This window comes from Amborella trichopoda, chromosome 13 (assembly GCF_054954075.1).
Source record: "Amborella trichopoda isolate Santa Cruz 75 chromosome 13, AtrichopodaSantaCruz75HAP2 v2.0, whole genome shotgun sequence".
NCBI lineage: Eukaryota > Viridiplantae > Streptophyta > Magnoliopsida > Amborellales > Amborellaceae > Amborella > Amborella trichopoda.
The window spans coordinates 16,584,714-16,601,078 of record NC_142348.1 but is presented as its reverse complement, the minus strand read 5'-3'; positions in this window follow the sequence as shown (position 1 = coordinate 16,601,078).

The following is a 16,365-nucleotide window of genomic DNA, read 5'->3' as shown; positions in this document are numbered from 1 at the left end:
TGCTCGCCGTCAGTTAGTAGGTCACCATCATCGATCTTCCATCTATACGCCATCCATCTTTCATAGGCAGCCTCGTGCTATCTCCCCAAAGTGAGTCAAACCACCACCATACTCACTCCATGGCCTCTACAGACTGTCATCTATCTCCACAACGGTCCAGCTGTATGACTTTAAACTATAGTGTTGGCCACATGACGTTAGTAGGCTTCGCATAGATCCCGAAGGCCTGACCTTAAACACACCCTCACAAAAAAAAAAAGAATAACGGGCATGGTGTATACCTAAATAAGGAAATGCCATGAGTAAAAATGATGGATGGGCATGGTCACGAAACCATGAGTAAGAGAGTTTCGTGAATAAAAACCTGGGCATGGTGAAAATCTGAATGGACACCGTGAGTAAAAATGGAAGAAAAGGGTGGACAACGAAAGGTCATGAGTAAAAGAGCTCTAAATAAAAGGAGGTTGGTGAAAACCGTTTCTACGATTCCACTTCCCAAGGCCAAGTGAAAACCTACAAAGGGTGCTTGGACCAATAAGCAGGTTGATGCAGCGTTCGCCCCTATAGGCAGCTTCAGCCCTCATTCAAAAGAAAAATCCCTGGTTCCACAATACCAGGACCCAAAAAGACAAGCATCTGAAAAAGATTTTGACAGCTTGAGTCCATTTTCAAAAGGACTCGAAGGACAGAAGATATACCAAGAAGGCAAGACAAGTTTCATGAAGAAGAGCACCATTCTCAGGAGGTCACTAACGCACTTCAAGATTTTGAAGATGCCCCAAGAAGGCTAAGTCAGTCAGACCTTGGACCTGCTATGCAACAACCAGGAATGAGCCCTCAGGGGTCGCCTTGGATGAAGAAGAGAAGTACCTTGCTTGTCGAAACTACTCCGTAGAAAGTGGGGTTGAGCCGAAAGTCAGCCACCTTGAAAATGAGGTACCCTGCCAGCCAAGGACATTCTGGTGCACAAAGTAGACAGCCGCCAACCAAAGGCCCTTCAGCTGACCATTCAAAACAAACACTAAAACAAAGAAAATCACAATGGCAAGACAAAGATGCCCCCAAAGGCTAATTGTAAGGTCAGGAAAAGACTCTAGGGTGACGCTTCCCCATGAGGTGTCCTCACCAAACCCCTCCTAGTTGACAGGCCCAAACCTTCGGGATAGGTCAACAAAAAGCCCTTGACTCGACCCAACAGGATAGAGACTGTAGAGGTACCCTGCTTGTCAAAGCAAACCTGAGTGTAGCATCACATATGCCCACCAAGGTTTCTTTGGCTGTCTATCCAATACAAAAATCTAGACCAAATGGGAAGAAGTGCCCTTAAGCATGACACGTGCATGCCAGACAGGCCTGATTCTAACCAATGAGGTCTATATAAAATCCTCAGTTGTCATAATCACAAATAGTCCCTTGAGCGTGAGGACTTCGAGAGGATCCCCAAAAAAAGTCTCTTCTCCCCCTAAAGTCTCCACGAATGGACCTACACATTGCATCCAAACGTCTGAGCATCCTAATTATAACATTGCATCCTCGCTGTTCATGTGGTCCAGTAGATAGGAAGAAAAAAGTAATAAATCCGAGGAAACTTTCTGAATGTTGTCCTTCTCGTTTCTCTCGAAGCACAACATTCGGCGAGGCAAACTGTTTGAACACATTTTTTTGCACCTTGGGTCCTCGATGCAGAATAAAGAGGAAGCTGGTCAATGAAGCCCTGATTTACAGTGGAAATTTTGACAGTCTTAAAATTGCCCCAGAATGGGTTATTTCTAAAGACTTCAAAAGGCTACTTGCCAAGTTTTGTCGCAATCCAACATGTATAAGGTAGTGCATACAAAGAAACAATTCAGAAAAATCAACCTCTAGCACCTTGAAACAGATCATGTAACTAGAACTCTAGGTACGTCAAACAGTTTTGGTACCACCGCTATTGGATCTGACATGGTCGAAAACCATTATGGGTCAAGTTTTGGCTCAAACAGACACTCCAGGACAAAGTTATGGGTAAAATACTAAAAAGGGGTAGATCGCACACTATTCTCATGCGCCCTGCCTGCACCAAATCACTATTAATGGTGACTGTTTTCGGAGATTTAGTTGCTTTCTAGGGAACCTTACTTAAGAACAAGGGTAGGTATACCAACCGATGAGAGAGAAATTTAAAGTGGGTTCGGGATTTACTAGGGCTGGCTTACATGGGCGCAATCTTAGATCACGAAGAAAGCCCCCCAGTCCTACAACTGGTTTGAAATCGTCCCCCTTGGCCTATATTCCCTTGTTTCTACAATCACACACACATGGATAATTTTAGAAGAAAAGTGGGCCAAAGGACCCCACCTTGTCTTTGGACGAATGTACACAGGTATGCACATTCAACGGAGAAAAGAGAAGAGATGATGAAATGAGGGTTGGGAGAAGGAAGAAGAGAGAAGAAAAGAAAAGAAGGAGACATTTGACCAGATGGCTAGCCTAAAATAGCGGTTAGATTGGCATGATGATTGACCTGATGTGGTAGTAAGACATGCACAGTAATGCATACCGGCACAATGACAATACTACTCAACGATAGAACACCAACACCAGCTAGCCTGACAAAACGCCGAGTTCAACGTGCCTGCAAGATGGACACGTTAACTTAGACTGGCACAACAGCATTATAACTTGACGATAAGAGTACCGTGACAGTGCTAGACTTGTCCCTTGGTCAAATGAGAGAGGACGAAGAAGAAGAAAGAGAAAGAAGAGCGAGGGGAAAAGAGATTGAAAAAGAGAAGAGAAAGAAAGAGAGAAGTGAAGAGCGAGAATGAAGAGAGAGAAGAGAAAGAATGAAGAGAGAAGAGAAGAGAGAGAAGAGAAAGTAAGAAGAGAGAAGAGGAGAAAGAAGAAAGGGAAAAGAAGAGAGAGAAAGAAGAGAAAGAAAAGGAAGCATGGACGGCGATGGCCTTCCACCATCCATGATAGAGGAAAGAAGAGAGAGAAAGTACATGGATAATGATGGACTTCCACCATCCATGACAGAGGAAAGAGGGGAGAGAAAGAACATGGATGGCAATGGACTTTCGCCATCCATGACAGAGGAAAGAGCAGAGAGAAAGAACATGGATGGCGATGGACTTCCACCCTCAATGATAGAGAGAGACATGAATGATAAAGGAGTGTCATTCGCGACGATGAGCATCGCCGTGCACAACATAAGAAAGGGGGAACTTTGTCAGACGCCCGGCCAACGACTCGGGTTAAGGCCCAGTTGATTGTGCATGTTCCCAGAATATAAGAGAAGCACGAGAATGTCATGCTCGGCGATGAGCATCGTTGTGCGTGATCGGAGAGCAGAGAGAAAGGAAATAATAGAGTGAGAGCAAGAAAGGCAGGGAGGAAGAAAGAGGGTCTAGGAAAGCGAAAGAAGAAAATAAAGTAGAGAGAGAAGGAAAGAAGAGAGAGCAAAGGAAAGTGAGGAGAGTTATTGGGAGAAAAATGGAGGAGAAAGAAGGAAAGAGAGAGAAATAGAGTAGGAAAGAGAAAAAGAAAGAAAGAGAAGAGAAAGAAACACGCACGTCGTTGCCACTGCTATGTGTGTTAGAGAGAGAAGGAAATAGGGAGAAAGATTCATGCACAACATTGTCATCACCGTGCATGTTCAGACAGATAGAGACAGAGAAAAAGATAGAGCAAGGAAAGAAGAAAGAGAATAGGAGAAGAAAAAGAAAGAGAGAATAAGAAAAGAAAGAAAGCCGAGGGAAAAGGGGAAGAAAGAAGAAGAGAGAGAGAAAGACATGCATGATGATGATCACTATTGTGCATGCTTGAGATAGCGATGAGAGAGATAGATGAGAGGAGAGAGATAGATAGGGATGAGAGAGATAGAGAGAAGAGTGTGGATGAAAGAGAAAGTGATAAGGAAGAGGAGAGAAAGATAGACACAAAAGAAGAAGAGAGAAAGAGATAGACGAGAGGAGGAGAGAGAAAGAGATGAGAAGAGAGAAAGATAGAGATAAGTAGAGAGAAAAGAGGAGGAGAGAGAAAAATAGAGATGAGGAAAGAGAAAAGACGAGGAGAGAGATAGAGATGAGTAGAGAGAAAAGAAGAGGAGAGAGAAAGATAGAGATGAGGAGAAAGAAAAGAGGAGGAGATAGAAAGTTACCTTCACCAAGGGGTACCAAAATTTTTCTTCTCTATTCTCTCTCTTTCTCTCTCTAAGACATGCGTCCCACACTCAATGGAAAAACACAAACTTTATTCATCAATTGAAATTATGAGGGGTACCTTTTACAATTAGGTTTAGCATGTATTTATAGAATTGGGCACAAAACATAGGTGGATGCCCAAAAAATATGTCAATTGATGATAATTGCAACTATTTTGAATTAAATAAAAATCTAAAAATGGACACAAAATGATTATTTTACCCCTGCCTAACAATTCATAGAATTCTAAAACAGTCCCTGCTGCTGCCCTAGAACGTGCGTGATCTTCCATGAAGAGGAGGAGGGGGAAGAAGGGGAAGAAGAAGAAGAGGGTTTAATAAGTGAGGGACTTTTAAGGTCGCTCCCCTCATCAGACCAATCTAGGCAGCGTTTTACGTCATCACTAAGGTTGAACATGTGAAGGGAGTCTTTTAGGTCTTTCCCGTGCTTAGACCGTTGCCGGGATTTTAATGTCATCACCCTCATTGGGCATGCCCCGAGTAAGAGATGGCTCAGGGATGTTCTCTTGGTGAGATGAAAGAATACGGTCACTGGCAACTGGTATGAAGTCGGCAGTAGAGGAAGATGTCTGAGAAATTTTGGCTCGACCGATGGCTAAGGAACCTTATTCTTTCGGCAAGCAGCCCTTGGTGCTCGTCTCCTTTTGGGTACCTTTCGAGGTGCTTGGTCTGTCTTGTTAGGTTTGTGAACTTCCCTAGCTTGATGAATCGCTTCTCTCTTTAAAGACTTGAGCCTGCTCTGACCATGATGGACTTTCTATGGCTGGGAAGATATCAAAATCATCATTACCCGGGTCTTGTGTCGGGAGACCTTGTAGCACCAATGGGGCAGTGACTTGGGGATCTCTTTCTAAAATGTTACAAGCCTGTTAGCCTCCCTGTATTTTCTTTGCGATTATGTTGTGGAAACCAGAACACTCACTCAAGTCATGGCCCCATATCTGATGGCATGGGCACCAATGGTTGTCAGTTCCCTGAGCAAGGTGTCGAGGCTGCCTTATCGGCTTTGATGTGATGAGGCCTTCTTGAAGCGTCATGACAAACAAGGCGTGAAGGAGATCGGGTGCTTCATCTTCCTCATGGACTGTCACTATATGGGAAGCTTCTGATGCCTCGAATGCTTTCTTTAGCTCTTTGAGTTTCATTTGACCCTTCTGGATCAGAGCGCCGACAAGGTCTTTAAGTGTATAGCAGTCTTTTGTGGAGTGGTTTACCCTTCGATGATAAACAAAGTATCTTACGTGCGTATCGAGACCAGCTTGGTCGGGGAACTTGATCATGGGCAGCTCAATCATGTTTTGTTCCAGTAATAGTCGGAGCAGCACAAGAACCCATTCCTTTTCAAAAGGATATACTTTATTCTGATGTCTGGTCCAATAGTCATCTCGATTAAGGTTCGCTGGTGGGGGTACCCAGTTGTATGACGACTGCTTGCCTAGCTGAGATGTTGTCTTTGCTGTGCTTACCCCTTTGGAGAGGTTCAAAGTCTGAGAGGTAGCCTTCTTTGGATCACTGATGGTAACAGCTACACTGATCACCCCTTTTTGTTGGTTACTCGGGGGCGTTGGTCTGAGAATTACCATTGCCCCAGTTGTTTTCCAAGCTTGAAGATTATTATCGTGACCTGCCATGGTGTCAATAAGCTCTCCATGTGAACCAACTTAGCGATCAACTCTGACATGGAGGTCGGATTGAAGGCCTCAACATGTAGATAAATCTCAGGACACATGTTTTACACACAAGTCTGAACTGCTTCTTTCTCAGGTATAGGATTAAGGTGACAAGCAGCTAAATCTGTCCACCTTGCTATGAATTGGTCCACAGGTTCATCTGGTTCTTGGGTCAAGGTGAGAAGATTGATGGTTTGAACCTCTCCCTCAACCTCATAGAAGCGTTGATGGAACAATTTCTCCATTTCCTCCCAAGTATGTACTTAATTTGGGGGAAGCCGAGCATACCACTGAAAGGTCAGGCCATCCAGAGTTTCAACGAACTGACGGAGGAGGAGCCTCCCATCAGCCGTTGTCTCTCGATGTGCTACTTGAAAGTGGGCGATATGCTGGTGCGAGGATGTGATACCATTGAACAGGAGAAACTTCCCTTTCTTGTAGTCTGAGGGAAACGACACCTAATCAATGTACGACGGGTACGACTTTTGGTAAAGTGTTGCACCCTGTATTCCTAGGATTTGTCTGTTCTTGAGTTTGTGAGTCACCATAGCATCGATGTCTGCCTGTGAGGCAGAAGGAGGCGGCGACCTTAGAGCTGTATCATTTGAATGATGGGAATTGACGTCTTAGTTCTATGAGTGTCGTGCAGCTTCCATGCAATCAATCTTCTCCATCATTGCTTATACCATCTGTTCGAACCTTTCCATGAGTGCTTCTTGAGAGTCGCTAGGTTGATTTACGACCATTAAGCTGACTATTTCTTCAGGGAGGTCAGCTTTAGGTGTGGCTGAGGGCTTCCGAGCTTGACAGGTCATATGTGGCAGATCGATTAGTAATGGGTCAGCATGCCCCGACTGAACTCGACTCTTGTATGCCGACTGTGTGAGGACTGGTTCTTGTTGGTCTTGGGACCGTGGTTGCTGGGTGGTCAGGTCATCTTCTATGACACTGACCACAGTCAAGGCTCACCCTTTTCCTCTTTATGAACGTATGCAAGCATGGGTATTCAAAAAGAAGAAAGAACGACAAGGGGAGAGAAGGATTCGACCAAGTGAGAAGGTCAAGGCAGTGACTAGGCTAGTGGATAATTAACAAAATGTGGTGGTTAAACGGGCTCGGTAACTGAGACTGGCTCACGGGATCGCTACTAGACGTTATTGTCGATATCGACTAGTTAGGCACGATGGTCAGCCTGTCATGGCAGTAAAGCGAGCCAAACGAACCTGAGGCAACAACATTACGGTTAGACGATAGGAACGTCATGAGATGCTAACCTCAATTCCTCTTGGTCGAAAGAGAGAGCAACAGAGAAATGGTTAAAGAGAAGAAGGGGATACAGGGAAGGAGAGAGAAGAAGGAAGATGAGATGTAGTTGGTGCTAGACATTGCCTACTGTTTCAGGAGATGGGAAAGAGAGGAAGCAGTCGGTGCTAGGCTTCACCGACTGTGTCAGATGAGAAGAGAGGAAGGGAACCAACTGGCACTTAGTCTCGCCATTTGACAAAAGAAGAGAGGGAATAGACTAACTCGTCAATTGGTAGAGAGAGAAAAGACAATCAACGTTAGGCCTCATCGACTGGTAAAAGAAGAGTGAGAAAATCAATCGGCACTAGGTCTCGTCGACTAATAGATGAAGAGAGAGGAAACCAACAGGTGTGAAGTCTCGTCAACTGATAGAAGAAAGGAGAGAAGGCCTACCAGTGCTAAGTCTCACTGACTGACAGAGGAAGAGGGAGAAGACCAACTGGCACTAGGTCTCGTCGACTAACAAAAAAAGAGAGAGAAAATCAACTGGCGTTAAGTCTCGTCGATTGATAGACGAAGAGGAGAAGACCAACTAGTGCTAGGTCTCACCGGTTGACAGAGGAATAGAGAGAAAACCAACTGGTGCTAGGTCTCGTCAACTGGTAGATGAAAAGGGCGAAGAAGAGAGAGCAAGAGAGAAGAGAGAGAAAGAGAGAGATAAAGAGAGAGAAGAAGAGAGAGATTGGAGAGAGAAAGGGAGAGAAGAAAGAGAAAGAGAGAGAAAAGAGAGAAGAGAGAAAGAAGAGAGAGAAAGAGAGAAGAAGAAAGAGAAAGAGAGAAGAAAGAAACAGAGGGAAAAGAGAGAGAAAGAGAGAAGAAAGAGAGAGAAGATAAGAGAGAGAGAGAGAGAAAAAAGAGAGAGAAGAGAGAGAAAGAGAGAAGAAAGAGAGAAGAAAGAGAGGGGAGGAGAGAAAAAGGTTCTTGCTTGAAGGGTATCGACCTTTTTCTTCTCTCTTCTCTCTCTCTCTCTCCAAGACATACTCACATGCTCAAGTATGGAATCAAAATTTCTATTCAATCTTCTCAAAAATCAGCGGCGCCCTTTTATAATGAGGCAGTGCCTGTTTATAAAGAGTTGTGCCCAAACATGGGTGGATTCATCAAAAGTAGACCTAATTGCTGAAAATTAAGATTTAATTGAACTAAAAGAATTTCGAAAATTGGGTGTAAAATGATTGTTTTTCCCCTGCCTAACAATGTGTACAATTCCAGAACAGTCCCTATGGCTGCCCAAGAGCTTACGTGATCTTCCATGGCTGATTCAGGGTTGTTCTGATGCCTGTTTGATCGAACGATTATTGTTTTCTTGTAAGACTCAACATGGCGATTGTTTTGATATCAACTTCGAGCCATGAATCATGTTTATGAGTCATGATCACAAGACTTGAAATTTGTTTGAATATTGGAAACTTCGAATCGATAGTGTGGTCCTTCCTTAATGTTTTTCTGTGACCACACTGATGACAATATTTGAGCAATTTTGGGGCCATTCAGAGTTTGTCATGAATTTTCCACTATTTTGTAGGCTTTATTTACCTGTTTCCTATCAAGGACCAAGGTGATGAAAAATACGTTGAAACAGTTGGCTCCAAAGCCATAGCCGACCTGATGGGGCTGACTGAGGATGACACTCTTAGGGAAGACCTTCGAGTACTAGGTCTTGAGATATCTGTCAGGAGGAGGAAGTAGTTTCCTAGGATGGTGGTGCATGTACGCCCCTTGAAGTAGCATTCTGGGTGACTTGGGTTTCAGCCTGGACTTGAACAAATGGTCTGACTTGAGGATGACGAGAACTGCAAGCACGGCTATGTAAGGGAATAGGTGGAGGCTTGCCCCTTGCAAGGTGTGCAAGTGTGTGCTAAGTGAGAGGACGAAGTGGTCATCTCCCATGTGCTTGGGTTGGCGCAACAACGGTGTTGCCCCAAAGAGTGAGATGCACATGCATAGTGTGTACAGGTTTTGGCCTAAGGAGGCCTGATCCTGAACGCTTACTCTAAGTAACAAGAGGGTTACCTTGAGGTGTGACTCGAGTGGATGATCCATAAGTCTTAGGGTGTGTGTGAAAGGTGGAGGCCCTAGGGTCTCCTTCTTGATGTGTTGAGTTTCTAATCATAGAGACCTGAGGTGGTGCAGGAATGTGGGGGAAAGCCTTGCGGTGACCCACAAAAACAAAGGTGACTTCTTTGCCTTTTGCAGCAAGGGACTGGGCAGCCTTTCAACATACCTCGGCAATAAGACTGACAAGTGACTTGCCGGTAACAGGGTGCATGTAGGGAGTGATAGCAGATGTGCTACCGAAGTAGGGTGCCTTGGTGAAAGTTTCACCAGGGAAATGAGATGGGGAGTTTGGGACTTTTAAGTCCCTCCTCACGCTTATCCAGGTTAAAACCTGGGAGCTAGACAATGGGTCTTTGCTCAGAAGGAAACTTGAGAACGATGTTCGAGGAACTTGTTCCCAAGGGACCCTCACGAATACACGGATGAGAAAATCCCTGATTCGGATAAATGGGTTAAGAGACCCAGAAGCCACGTGGTGTGTGAAAACAGAAAAACAAAGGAGAAGCTAGCCAAACAAGTGCGATCCAACAAAAGGATAGTAAGTCCTCAATAGAGTCGTCAAGCTAGTTAGGTGTCTTGATCTCGCCCTCTGGGTCGGGTTGACTTGGCGACATGTGTCTCGGGTTTTAGGAGAACCCAGGACTTGAGATCTTTCTCTTAGGAACCTTGCTCAAGAACAAGGGCAGGTATACCAACCGATGAGAGAGGAATTCAAGGTGGGCTTGGGACTTACTCGGGCTGACTCATGTGGGTGCCCTTTTAAATCACAAAGAAAGCCCCTCAGTCCCACAACTAGTTCGGAATCATCTCCCTTGGCCTGTATTCTCCTGTTTTTGCAATCACACACACATGATTAATTTTACAAGAGAAGTCGGATAATGGACCCCACCTTGTCTTTGGGCGAATGTACACAGGCGTACACATTGAAAGGAGAAAAGAGAAGAGATGTTAAGATGAGGGTTAGGAGAAGGAAGAAGAGAGAAGAAAAGAAAAGAAAGAGACATTTGACCGGGTAGCTAGCCTAACACAACGGTTAGATTGACTTGATGATTGACCTGACGTGGTAGCAAGATGAGCACGGTAACGCAGACCGGCACAACGGTAATATTACTCAACTACAAAACACCAACACCAGCCAGCCTGACATAATGGCAAGTTTGACATGGCAGTAAGATGGGCACGATAACTTAGACCAACACAGTGGCGATACTGCCCAACAATGAGACTACCATGACAGTGCTAGACTTGTCCCTTGGTCAAATGAGAGAGGAAAGAAGAAGAAAGAGAAAGAAGAGAAAAGAGAAAAGAGATAGAAGAAGAGAAGAGAAAGAAAGAAGAGAGAAAAGAAGAGAAGAGAGAGAATGAAGAGAGAGAAAAGAGAGAGAAGAGAAAGAAAGAAGAGAGAAGAGAAGAGAGAGAAAGAAGAAAGGGAAAAGAAGAGAGAGAAAGAAGAGAAAGAAAAGAAAGCATGAATGATGATGGACTTTCGTCGTTCATGACAAAGGAAAGAGGGGAGAGAAAGAACATGGACGGTGATGGACTTTCACCTTCCATACTAAAGGAAAGTGGGGAGAGAAAGAACATGAACGACGATGGACTTCTGCCATCCATGACAGAGGAGAGAGGAGAGAGAAAGAACAAGGACAGTGATGGGCTTACTCCGTCCATGACAAAGAGAACGATAATAATGAGAAAGAAGTATCATGCGTGGTGATGAGCATCGCCGTGCACAACATAAGAAAGGGGAAACTTGAACAGAGGCCTAGCCCGTCACTCGAGTTAAAGCCCAGCTCACTATGCATGTTTCCAAAAGATTAGAGAAGTATGAGAATGTCATGCCTGGCAATGAACTTCGTCGTGCGTGATCAGAGAGCAGAGAGAAAGAAATAACAAAGTGAGAGCAAGAAAGACAGGGAGGAAGAAAGAGGGTTTAAGAAAGAGAAAGAAGAAAGGAAAGTAGAGAGAGAAGGAAGGAAAGAGAGAGAAAGAGATTAGGAAAGAGAGAAGAAGAATAAGGAAAGAGGAGAGAAAGAAACACGCACGACGTTGCCACTATCGTGTGTGTTAGAGAGAAGAAAATAAGGAGAAAGATTTGAGCACAACATTGCCATCGTTGTGCATGTTCAAACAGAGAGAGACATAGTGAAAGATAAAGGAGGGAAAGAAGAAAGAGAAAAGGAGAAGAAAAAGAAAGAGAGAACAAGAAAAAAAAGAAAACAGAGAGAAAAGGGAAAGGAAGAAGAAGAGAGAGAGAGGAAGACATGCACTGTGATGATCACTACTGTGCATGCTTGAGATAGAGATGAGAGAGATAAATGAGAGGAGAGAGAAAGATAAAGATGAGAAAGATAGAGAGAAGAGATGTGGAGGAAAGAGAAAGAGATAGACAAGAGAGAAACGAAGAGGAGAGTGAACAAGAAGAAGAGAGGAAGAGAGATGAGAGGAGAGAGAAAGAGACGAGAAGAGAGAAAGATAGAGATGAGGAGAGAGAAAGATAGAGATGAGGAGAGAGAAAAGAGGATGGGAGAGAAATATAGAGGTGAGGAGAGGGAAAAGAGAAGGAAAGAGAAAGATAAAGATGAAAAAAGAAGAGAGGAGGAGAGAGAAAGTTACCTTCACTGAGGGATACCATAAGTTTTCTTCTCTCTTCTCTCTCTCTCTCTCTCTAATATGTGCCCCCCAAACTCAATGGAAAAACTCAAAACTTTATTCATCAATTGAAATTATGAAGGGGTCCTTTTACAATTAGGTTTAACATGTATTTATAGAATTGGGCCCAAAACATGAGTGGATGCCCAAAAACTATGCCAATTGATGATAATTAAAATTATTTTGAATTAAAGAAAAATCTAAAAATGGGTACAAATTGACTGTTTTGCCCCTGCCTAATAATTCATGGAATTCTAAAACAGTCCCTATTGCTGCTCTAGAATGTTTGTGATCTTCTATGGATGATTTGAGGTTGCTCTGCAGCCCATTTATCAAAAAGATGAATGTTTTATTGTAGGGATCGACATGGCGATCGATTTGATACCAACTTCGAGGCACGGATCGTGTTTTTAAGCCACAAACATGCGACTTGAAATTCGTGAGAATCTTGAAAACGTCTGCTCATCCTCTGTCCATACTGCATGACCCTAAAATTTTTTGCCTCGGGCCATACTACATGACCTTAAACTACTCTGCATATGTCCGTACTGTGTGACCCTAAATGGCTTCGCCTCAATCCATACTGCATGACCCTATACTGCTCAGCCTCGACCCATATAGCATGACCCTAAACTTCTCAGCCTCGGTCTGTCAGCATGACCCTAAGCTTCTCAGCCTCGGTCAATACTGCATGACTCTAAACTACTAAGCCTTGATTCATACTTCATGACCCTAAACTGCTCAGCTTCGGTCCACATTGCATGAACCTAAACTACTCAACCAGGGTCCATATTGCATGACCCTAAACTGCTCAACCTAAGTCCAAACAGCATGACTGTAAATTGATCAACCTTGGTCCGTACTTCAACACCCTAAATTACAGGTCTCGGTTCATACTATAGGGTCCTAAGCTGTTCAGACACGGTCCATACTGCGTGACCCTAAACTTCCTAGCCTCTGTCTATACTGCATGACCCTAAATTGCTCAGCATCGGTCCATTCTGTAGGGTCCTAAACTTCTCAACCTCGGTCCATGCTACATGAACTTAAACTTCTGAGACTCAGTCCACACTGCATGACCCTAAATTGCTCAGCCTCGGTCCATAATGCATGACCCTAAGTTGCTCAGCGTCGGTCCATATCGCATAACCTTAAACTGCTTTGCCTCGGTCCACTCTGCATGACCCTAAACTGGTCAGCCTTAGTCCATACTGCATGACCATAAACTTCTCAACCTCGGTGCATACTACATAACCCTAAATTTCTCAGCATAGGTCCATACTGCAAGGTCCTAAACTGCTCAGACTCGGTCCATACTGTGTGACCCTAAACTACCCAGCCTCTGTCCATACTGCATGACCCTAAATTGCTCAGCATTGGTCCATTCTGTAGGGTCCTAAACTTCTCAACCTCGGTCCATGCTGCATGATCTTTAACTGCTGAGGCTCGGTCCATATGACATGACCCTAAACTGCTCAGCCTCGATCCATACTGTATGACCCTAAACTTCTCAGCCTCGGTCCATGCTGCATGACCTTAAACTACTCAGCCTCGGTATGTACTGCAGGGTCGTAAACTGTTCAGCCTCGGTCGATACTGTATGACCTTAAACTGCTGAGCCTCGGTGCATCTCGCATGACCCTAAACTGCTTAGCCTCAGTGAATACTGCATGATCTTAAACTGCTCAGTCTCGATCTATACGGCATGACCCTAAACTGCTCAACCTCGGTCCATATTGCAAGACCCTAAACCTCTCAACCTCAGTCAATATTGCATGACCCTAAATTGTTCAGCCTTGGTCCATACTGCGTGACCCTAAACTGTCCAGCCTCTATCCATACTGAATGACGCTAAATTGCTCGACATCGATACATTATGCAGCGTCTTAATTTGCTCAACCTTGGTCCATGCTGCATGACCTTAAACTGCTGAGGCTTAGTCCATACTGCATGACCCTAAACCGCTCAGGCTCGGTCCATACTGCACCCTAAACTGCTCAGCCTCGATACGTACTGTATGACCCTAAACTTCTCATACTCGGTTCATACTCCAGGACCCTAAACTGCTCAACCTCGATCCATACTGCGTAACCCTCTATTGCTCAGCATCGGTCCACACTGCATGACCCTAAACTGCTCAGCCTCAGACCATATTGCATGACCATATACTGTTCAACCTCGATCCATACTGCATGACCCTAAATTGCTCAGCCTCAGTCCATATTGCATGATCCTGAACTGCTGAGCCTTGATCCATCTTGCATGACCCTACACTACTCAACCTCGATCCACACTGCATGACCCTGAACTGCTCAGCCTCAGTCCATACTGCATGACCTTAAACTGCTCGACCTCGGTTTGCACTGTATGACCCTAAACTGCTAAGACTCGATCCATACTCAATGACCTGCAATTGCTCAGCCTCGATCTATACTGCGTAACCCTATATTTCTCAACATCGGTCCACACTACATGACCCTAAATGGCTCAGCCTCAGTCCATACTGCATGACCATATACTGCTCAACCTCAGTCCATACTGCATGAACATAAATTGCTCAGCCTCGGCCCATACTGCAGGGTCTTAAACTGCTCAGTCTCAGTCCATACTACATGACCTTGAACTGCTGAGCCTCGGTTCATCCCTCATGACCCTAAACAGCTTAGCCTTGGTCCATCCTGCATGACCCTAAACAGCTTAGCCTCGGTCCATACTGCATGACCCTAAACTGCTCAACCTCGGTCCATACTGCATGTAAACTGCTCAACCTCGATCCATACTACATGACCCTAAACTGCTCAGCCTTGGTCAATGTTGCATGACTCTAAATTGCTCAGCCTCGGTCCATACTGCATGGCCTTAAACTGTTAACCCTCAAACCACACTGCAAGACCCTAAACTTCTCAGCCATGGTCCATACCACATGACCGTAAAATGCTCAGCCTCAGACCGTTCTGCATGACCCTAAATTGCACAACCTCGGTCCATACTGCATCACACTAAAATGCTCAGCCCCAGTCCATTATGCATGACCTTAAACTGCTTTGCCTCGGTCCATACTGCATGACCCTAAACTGCTCAGCCTCAGTCCATACTGCTTGAACATTAACTGCTTAGCCTAGGTCCATACTGCATGACCCTAAACTTCTCAGCCTCGGTCCATACTGCATGACCCTAAATTGCTCAGCTGCGGTCCATACTGTATGTCCCTAAGCTGCGTAGCCTCGGTCTATGCTGCATGAGCCTAAACTGCTCTGCCTCGGTCCATACCGCATGACCTTAAAATGCTCAACCTTGGTCCATATTGTAGAACCCTAAACTGCTTAACCTCGGTCCCTACTCTATGACCTCAAACTACTTAGCATCAGTCCATATTACATGACCTTAAACCTCTCTGCCTCGTCGCTTACAGCATGACCCTAAACTACTCATCCTCTTTCAGTATTGCATGATCCTAAACTCCTCAGCCTCGGTCCATATTGCATGGCCCTAAACTTCTCAACCTTTTTCCATACTATATGGCCCTAAACTGCCAAGCCTCGTTCCATACTGCATGACCTTATTGCTTTCAACCATTGATCCAAACTATATGATCTTAAAACTGTACCAGAGGTCTAGTTGCATGACCATAAACTGCATAGTACTAGTTCCATGACTCTAAACTGCATAATCACGGTCCAAGCTATATGACCTTGAGCCATAGTGCACGTCCTAGCTGCATGACGTTAAATTGTTTTAAACAGGTCCCAGAGGCATGACCTTAAAAATGCCCCAACACACGTGCACGTGCTTTTTTGGTGCATTTTCACACATGTCTTCCCTAACCGACTCATTTGTGTGCATGCACCACCTTCATTACCTCCCCAGTGAATCCATCTTCATTTCTTCATCCTTCATCATTCTGTAGCGAGTTTTACCCACGATCACAAAACATTGAGCCATCCCGCCATCCATACTCGCTGTCAGTTAGTGGCCTACCACTTTTTCACCTTCTATCTATACATTCTCCATCATTCCTAGGTAGCCTCATGCCATCTCCCCAGAGTGAGCTAAAACCAACACCATACTCACTCCATGGCCTCCATAGACTCCCATCCATCTCCATTATGGTCCAGCTGTATGACCTTAAATCAGAGTGCACGTCTTGGTCGCATGACGATAAAAGGCTTCGCACAGGTCCCGAAGGCATGACCCTAAACACACCTTCACAAAAAAAAAAAGGAAAATAATGGGCATGATGTATTCCTAGACAAGGGAACACCATGAGTAAAAATGACGGATGGACATGGTCACGAAACCATGAGTAAGAAAGTTCCGTGAAAATAAAACCTGGGCATGATGAAAACCTGAAAGGGCATCGTGAGTAAAAATCGAAGGAAAAGGGTGGACATGGCCGAAAGGGTAGTGGGTAAAAGAGCCTCAAATAAAAAGAAGTTGGTGAAAACCATCTCTATGGCGCCATTTCCCAAATCCAAGTGA